Source organism: Cuculus canorus, chromosome 2 (genome assembly GCF_017976375.1).
Source record: "Cuculus canorus isolate bCucCan1 chromosome 2, bCucCan1.pri, whole genome shotgun sequence".
NCBI lineage: Eukaryota > Metazoa > Chordata > Aves > Cuculiformes > Cuculidae > Cuculus > Cuculus canorus.
This window is the reverse complement of record NC_071402.1, coordinates 133,097,918-133,105,609: the sequence shown is the minus strand read 5'-3', so window position 1 is coordinate 133,105,609 and position 7,692 is coordinate 133,097,918. Positions and strand designations below refer to the sequence as shown.

The window sequence follows — 7,692 nt, the reverse complement described above, 5'->3', positions numbered from 1 at the left end:
ACTACAGTATGATAATAGGTTCATATTATCTATGAATATTATACAAGAGTACATTTATGGTAACCCATACATTTTTCTATTAACTGGCACTCATGACTAAGAGAGAAACTGGACCTTTCATCCCGCTTTTAAACTAACAAATCTTCCCTAGTTTATGTAGGTATAGCCAATTCTCCTCACACTGAGTAGTAGAAAGTTGTATTACAGGAAAAATGATATTTTAAAGGGAGCCAGTGTGTGGAATGTTGTGGGTAAGTACATGAGGCCATGGTGAACATCTATGGTAAAAAGTTCTTTGGGCTCAGCTGTGAAAGACAGACTAAAATCTTTTGGTGTCTTCATGAAAATTCTTAGTTCCGAGACTCTACACACTCCAAAAATTTTATATATTAAACTCAGGGACGAAAATTTCCTGACCAGGCTTGTCTTCTTCATTCAGTAGAGACAAATATATTCCCTTCTCTTTTTGTGGAAAACATGTCACATACTGTACCTACATCTTTCTTTCAGGCATAGATGTGTGTTAAGGGTAGAGCACTGCCAGACTGCCAATTGCAAATTCACTCCATGGGGTGCATGTTTTAAAACTTCAGTAACTTTGATAAATTAGAACAGTTTTCAGCAGACTGAAACACAGCGGTCAACTGTACCTACTTTTTGCTTGGAAAGAAGTGACATTGTTACAAACAGCAGAAGATAATCCTTCAGGAATAGCAGCTTCGATTTACAAAAATGTGAGTAGAGATGATGCTTTTCAATAAAATTTTTGGAGCTACACTCAAATGCTCTGATTTATAATTGCTTAATGTTGTGAGAAAGATTCTTGCAAAATCATGTACAGCACTAAATAAAAATCTCAGCATTTCAAAACCAAGACATTAGGACAAGACTTTGAAAGAACTTTTATACAGTTTCAGTCCCTTTATCGTGAAATTCAGATGAATTTGTGAAAACGTCACACAATTTAGAAATAAAGCAGCTAACAGGAGAAAAAAAACATGAGGAGCATGAGTCTTGTCTAACTCTACGGTACATACTCTTTTTCAGTCAAGTGTATGTGTATATTTATGCATATGTATAACAGGTCCAAAGACATGACAGATTATAGAAAAATGCAGGAGATGATAAGACACAAAAGCAGAAGCTGTGGCTAGTAAAATCAAATGAAGTAGAAAAGATAAGTGTAAACAATAACAAAGCAAAGCAAAAAAATTTTGAAAAGTAGCTTCCTTAAGACTTCTTCAGACAGAGTAAAACAAATCTGGCAGCCTGTCAGAGTATCTGTAGAACTCATATACAGATCAAGATCTCAAATGAGTTGTCAAAGAGGATGAGGACATCAAAAAATACCAGAATGAATTATTTCACTCAGTGCTCAGTTTAGAATTTATGAAATCTAGACCTGTTGTCCAAGTGGGATAGGATAAATGAACTACCTCTGCTTGTGCTGCCATCATTTAAAGTTCTAGAAAGAACAGATGAAATGAACATTAATGCCTCCATGACTGGATATTTTTTACCCAAAAATTCTAAAGAAATTACCACATGAATCTGCCAAGTTATTAGTTGTGGTTTATAATTTATCCATTGAATCAGCCTTTGCACTGGAGAAGAAGCAAGATTGTAAGCACTAAAAGGTTTCAAAGGAAAATTTAGAGAACTGTAGGCTACTGACCCTGAAGTTTGTAATGGCCAAATCTGTTGAAACTACAATAAATAGGCTCAGTAGACACCTCATAAGGTGATAAAGTATCAGATGGCTTTTCTAGAGGGAAACGGCATTTATTAAATCTACTAGAGGTTCTTTTTCTTCTTTTGAGGAAAGAAAAACACTTGAGAGAACATTGAGTTTTGCTCATATTTTGTTATTTTTCAACATGTTTCTTAGCAAGGAATCATAACCACTCATGAAGCAAAAGGAGCGTTCCAAGGGATTTAACAAAATATAAGAAAGGGGATTTTCATTTCTGTTGGAGGCAGGATATTAGAGTGATCCCAATTAATGGATCAATTAATTATATTCGTAGGTCATCTGAGAAGAAAAAAAGATAACAACAAGTTTGCTCATAGTGCAATTAGTTCAGATGTACAACACTAACACTTCAAAGCTGAAGAGTGTCAGAGTAGCATTATGGGAGATGATTTTTTTAAACATGCAGAACAATGACCCTGAGGAAACAGTCCTGAACATGTGTGAATGATGATGGACTCAGTCTTCTTTGTTGCCAGAGAAATCAGAGAGTGCATCTGAATTATTTCTCCAAACAAATGATTATATATTAGTGTTTATAAAGAAGATTACAGAGAATGAAACAGAAATCTTAATACCCAAGCAATTAGATGAATTATTACGTGAATATTGTGCACTATTTCAGTTAATCCCCTCTCCAAATCAATATTATTGGATTTCATAAGTTACAGGGAAGTGTAACGTGAGTATTTAGAGTTATCAAATGACCTCAGTATAACAAGAGATAAAGTAGATTAGAAATTTATTTGAAAAAGACATATGTCAGGGAGGGATATTTGATAGAATACCTGTCCTGAAATACTTCATTAAGTTCTGAATACTTTACCAAAGGATATTTGGATGCCAAAAGAATATTTGAATTAAAGGGGAATAAGGACCAATCATGGACTATTACATGTAGATGTGAAGATTCGCTTATTATGAAGTCTAGAATGTGGGTGGGTATATGAAAGGTGTCGTCATACTGAAGTTCTTACTATTTTTTACAAAATTTCTTCATACAAAGTGTTACTATCCCCTTCTCAAGTGTAATTTTGGGCTAAAAGGATGACTGTTGAATTGCAGTGGCTGTTTGTATATCTTTTTGAATATGAAAAACTAGAAATACTTGTATAGTCATCGAAACTGTTAGACATTTTTAGGAAAATGTCATAGAAGCAATTGTCTTCTTGAGATGCAGATATGCATTAATACAGATGTGATAGAAGAAACTAGTTGGAGTTTTGTGTTTTTATGGAAGGGTACCCTGCATAATGCTAATTTAGAAACAGTTCAGCTTGAATCCCTGTAATGCATAGGTTGCCAGACATACCTATGTAACAATAGATCACAGGTGATAAGCACCACATGCAGGCAGAGTGCAATCCTGGTTCTTCAGTCATATTTGATGCAGAATAAGATACAAGTCATTCAAACTGATAGTTCAGTCTATAAAGAATTTTATTCCTAGAAATGACTGTGTGTAGAACAGTTCAGGTGGAGACTTCTCATACTCTTTTTGCTCAGGGTACTAACAAAATGGTAATGAAAACCTGCTGAAATGTCTCTTGGTGCCAGTGAATAACAGTGCTTGTAAGCAATTTGACTCACTGGGCCATTTCAGTTTGAATGTGTAAAATGCTTAGCAAACGGGTAAAATTTCTCTCACAGAGGTAGAGTTTACTGTGACTTCAGCAGACTATGGTAAAATCTGCTTTCTACAATCTTCAGTTTGTCTCATCACATGACAATTCATTCAAAGGGTTAATGCAGAGTTATGTAATACAGTCATATAAGTATGAACATCGATTAAATTAATGACACCACTTCAGGCTTTTTTAGCTTTTTTTCATACTGAAAATGCAAGATGACTATTAGAGTGTAGAGGCACAGAAAATCTTGTTGAAAAAAAAAGCTTTTTACAGTATTCTTGTTTAGAAGTGATATTTATTGCCTTTGTGTTCTTATGGTGTGCTTCTAAGTCAATTGAAATGCAAGTGCTAATGAAGACTCTACATAACACTTCATTCTTTCTTACACCAAATGAGTCTACTACAAGATATAAATGACTTACATATATCTGCTGCTCAGGTTTTATTGTTTTAGGTTAATTTATTCACTGTAATATTCTTAATGAAAGTAATGACTCTTCCAGTAGTTTGTATATTCATATATTGCAATTTTATTAAATCATGCTGTGAAAGTTCACATTGGCTGCTCTAAACATTCCTGAAGTTTTATGTTACACTTAATATATAAATGCAATCTTCTAGCAGATTATCAGCATAGTATATTTTGTTATTCCTTGCTCTTCCTAATTTGCTCACACCAGGATATATCTAATATACAAGGGTACTTGTACGAGCAGTGCTGTAACATTCTTATGCATTTTATTAGCACAGACCATTGCAAACACAGATCAAACTCTACAAAATAGAGCCAATTTAGCACATATATTTATGTATTTTTAATATAATTTATTGTTATCAAAACTTAGTAAAAATTTAGTGTTCTAGGAAAAAAAAAATTTGTTATCTAGAAGTGACAATTAAGGTTTTTACCTTAATTGCTCAATTTCACAGAATCACAGAATCACAAGGTTGGAAAAGACCCATTGGATCATCGAGTCCAACCATTCCTAACACTCCCTAAACCATGTCCCTCAGCACTTCATCCACCCATTTCTTAAACACCTCCAGGGAAGGTGACTCGACCACCTCCCTGGGCAGCCTGTTCCAATGACTCTTACTGTGAAGAATTTTTTTCTGATATCCAACCTGAACCTCCCCTGACGGAGCTTCAGGCCATTCCCTCTTGTTCTGTCCCCTGTCACTTGGGAGAAGAGGCCAGCTCCCTCCTCTCCACAACCTCCTTTCAGGTAGTTGTAGAGAGTAGTAAGGTCTCCCCTCAGCCTCCTCTTCTCCAGGCTAAACAACCCCAGCTCTCTCAGCCGCTCCTCGTAAGACTTGTTCTCCAGTCCCTTCACCAGCTTTGTTGCTCTTTTCAGGACCAAACAAGAAAGAAAATAATCTGGTGGCTAGAACCCTTTCACTTGTTTCACACAACTCTATAATTCTGATTACCAGCCACATGTAATCTAAACTATTGGATAATACAGGATCAAAATATATGATCAAAATCTCCTAGATTTTGGTACCTCTCTTTTGGTACCTAAACAGCTTGCATTTCCTTTTTTACTTCCATTAAACTTGTTCTGTCAATACTGCATTTCACACTTACAATATTGTTCAAACACTTGTTAGGGAACATTGGACTTCTTCTAAGAAGAAAGGATTACTAGGGCCAGTGTACAAGGAAAAACTTAAAGAGCAAAAAAAGGTTAGGTGAAATGTCCAGGGACACAGCAGGCAATAAAAAGAAGAGGTTGTGGTAACAATAAACCCTTTTCTGGCCGCTGGACTACATTTAAATCTAGCATAATCTATTTTAACAGAAAATGAAGAACATCAAGATATGAGTTTACTGACAATACTGCAGTTCTAGAAGACTGTTACCAAATTATCTTAATATCTACCAGGTGATTTGTCATGCATCATATATAGATTAGCATAAAACAATGCTTGGAATCAATCTCAGGATTATTCTCCATCCTTTTCCACTATTAAGTTAAAAAAAAACAGGTTAAAAAAACATAGATTATGAATCCTCAATAACATGTGGAAAGTCACTGAATGTTAAATCCTCTTTTTGTAAATGGCACATAAGTTTTCACTGTGCATTCTTCTCTTGCTTGCTCTACATGTAAACCAGGAACTGCTTCATGGAAGTAGTAAAGACTAAAAGTATTCATAATTGTATGCACTGGGGCAGTCAGCAATTTAATTTCCACCCGACAGCACTACTCACAGGTAACAGTCTGTTGTTTTACTGTTATGTCAAGTCACTGCAGACAGACTTTGTTTTCCAGTCCATCCTATACCAGTGCAGACGATTGGTTGGATTCTGAAAAATGTATTTTAAAATAATGAACTACTGAAATAAAACATGTTTTTCTGACTGCATTGACAAAAATGTGCCCTGCCATGCATGTTAAATTTTGTTGTATTTCTTTTTTGTAAGTTTCTTAACATGGGACATATCAGTGTCATATAATTACAAATATAGGTGCTACAATAAATGTCCATAGATAGTTTAGAATTTAGATAGAAACCATTTTGTCATTATTGCTCTGATTTGCTGAGTCTCCCTCACAGGTTTCAGATTATTAGCGACATCTAAGAACTGAGGTCATAGAAGTTCGATGCTACCTAAACTTTTGATGCCAGTCTCCAAAACAAAATCTATAGGAATCTCTCCACGGGGGTTGGAGAAGTTAGCATAAAACTCGTTAAATTCACATGCAACTAGAGTGTGTTTCAAATGTCAAGCTAAATTTGTATTATCTCTTGCTGTGAAGATGCATGGGTGTGTCACTGCAAATCTGAAATGTCACATTTCTAAATTATTCCCTTCTCCTAACTATCCAAACAGAGACTTTGCTTTCCTATATTAACATAATGACACGATACTTATATTATAACACATCAGTGAATCCCGACAAGTTTTCCAAGTACAGAGGTGTAACATACAGGAATATCCATGAAAGTCAACAAAAAATGTGTGCACAAAGTTACAAATCCAAATTGCACTGAAATTCATGCGGCTGTCTCCGGTATCTTCAAGGGACTTTGGCTTCAGCTGTCATAGCTGAGTGCAGGACACGGCTTTATATACTTTGGAATGATCATAAATATAATTTGATCACAATCCCATTAGAAGTCACTGATTTTCTGATGAGCCTGCTTTCCTCTGTGATACAACTTTGAAACATTTTGAAACCTGAAAGTGCACACTTTTAGAAATAACACTTGCAATATAATTTGAAGCTCTCTTTATGCAAAATCAACTTTCTGCATAGTTTAAGATAAACAGCTTCAGGTTTTTAGTCTAACGGCTAGAAACATTTTGTCTGTTTTTGTTCTCTCCCTTCAACAAAAGAACAAACAAAGCAGCACAACATTCTCTCTAAATGTTTAAAACAAGTGGAAAATATTTAAATGTGGGAATTTCTCTCAAAATAATCACTTAACACATCACATCTTTGTCCAGAATGTATCCTTCTATCTTCCACATTAATTTAATTCAGAATGTTAGTAGTCTGAAGGAAACTGCTGCCAACAGGTGTGTTTGAGAAATAGGATATAGCCACCCTTTTTAAGCTTTGAGCATCTCTCTGAAGTTCTTCCTCAGAAAAGCATGATTTGGTTCTGCACATTGGAGTCTTTGCTTCCTTTAGAACAGAGTCACTGTGTCTCAAAGTCAGAGACAGTCTGATGCCTGTTAATGCCAGTAACCCTAACCTGAGTACTCAAAGAAGTTTATGAATCCAGATCTCACTGAAATCCTGTCACAGCAATACGATTAGGAATCTCTGCCTTAAGTATGTAAGATGTATGGAGAACAGCAGAAGTGGAAAAAACTGGCCATGCTTTACAAAGAGCTGGAATACATATAAAACCAAGGTATTTTTGAGATTGCATGAGAAACATTTTAATGTGATTTATATCCTGTTTGAAACAAATATATATATTTGAAATACTTATAGCACTTTTCATAATTCCTTTGCTCACGTTAAGTAATCCTCACAATGAAGTGGGTGATAAATTAAGGCAGATGAAGAATTCACAACAATTAATTTATCTAGGAAATAATTATTTTCCTGAGTCTGAAGTGTCCAGAAACAGACAGGGAGATTTACTGGCTTATTTATACTTCACATCAACTGTGTTAAGATTTTATGCAGGTGTAATTCAGTCAATGGATTTCTTGCAAAATATTTAATGTGGTTGGTTTTGATGTAGAATCTTCAAGAAATTAACTGTCCATTTTTCATTGCTGTTGAGCCAAGAACACTTCTAGGCTCCTCATGCAGAACCTGTGCATGCCTTGTCCCTGTTACTGGG

At 35.2% G+C, this 7,692-nt stretch overlaps 1 long non-coding RNA gene across 1 annotated transcript in view; it reads left to right on the top strand.

The window, feature by feature from the left end:
* Positions 1–626: 626 nt before the first annotated feature.
* Positions 627–7,692, top strand: part of LOC128851358 (uncharacterized) — a 72,054-nt gene continuing 64,988 nt past the window's right edge. The window contains exon 1 of the long non-coding RNA XR_008448717.1: positions 627–734. This is a non-coding gene — a long non-coding RNA (uncharacterized LOC128851358). The remainder of the gene's footprint in view (positions 735–7,692) is intronic.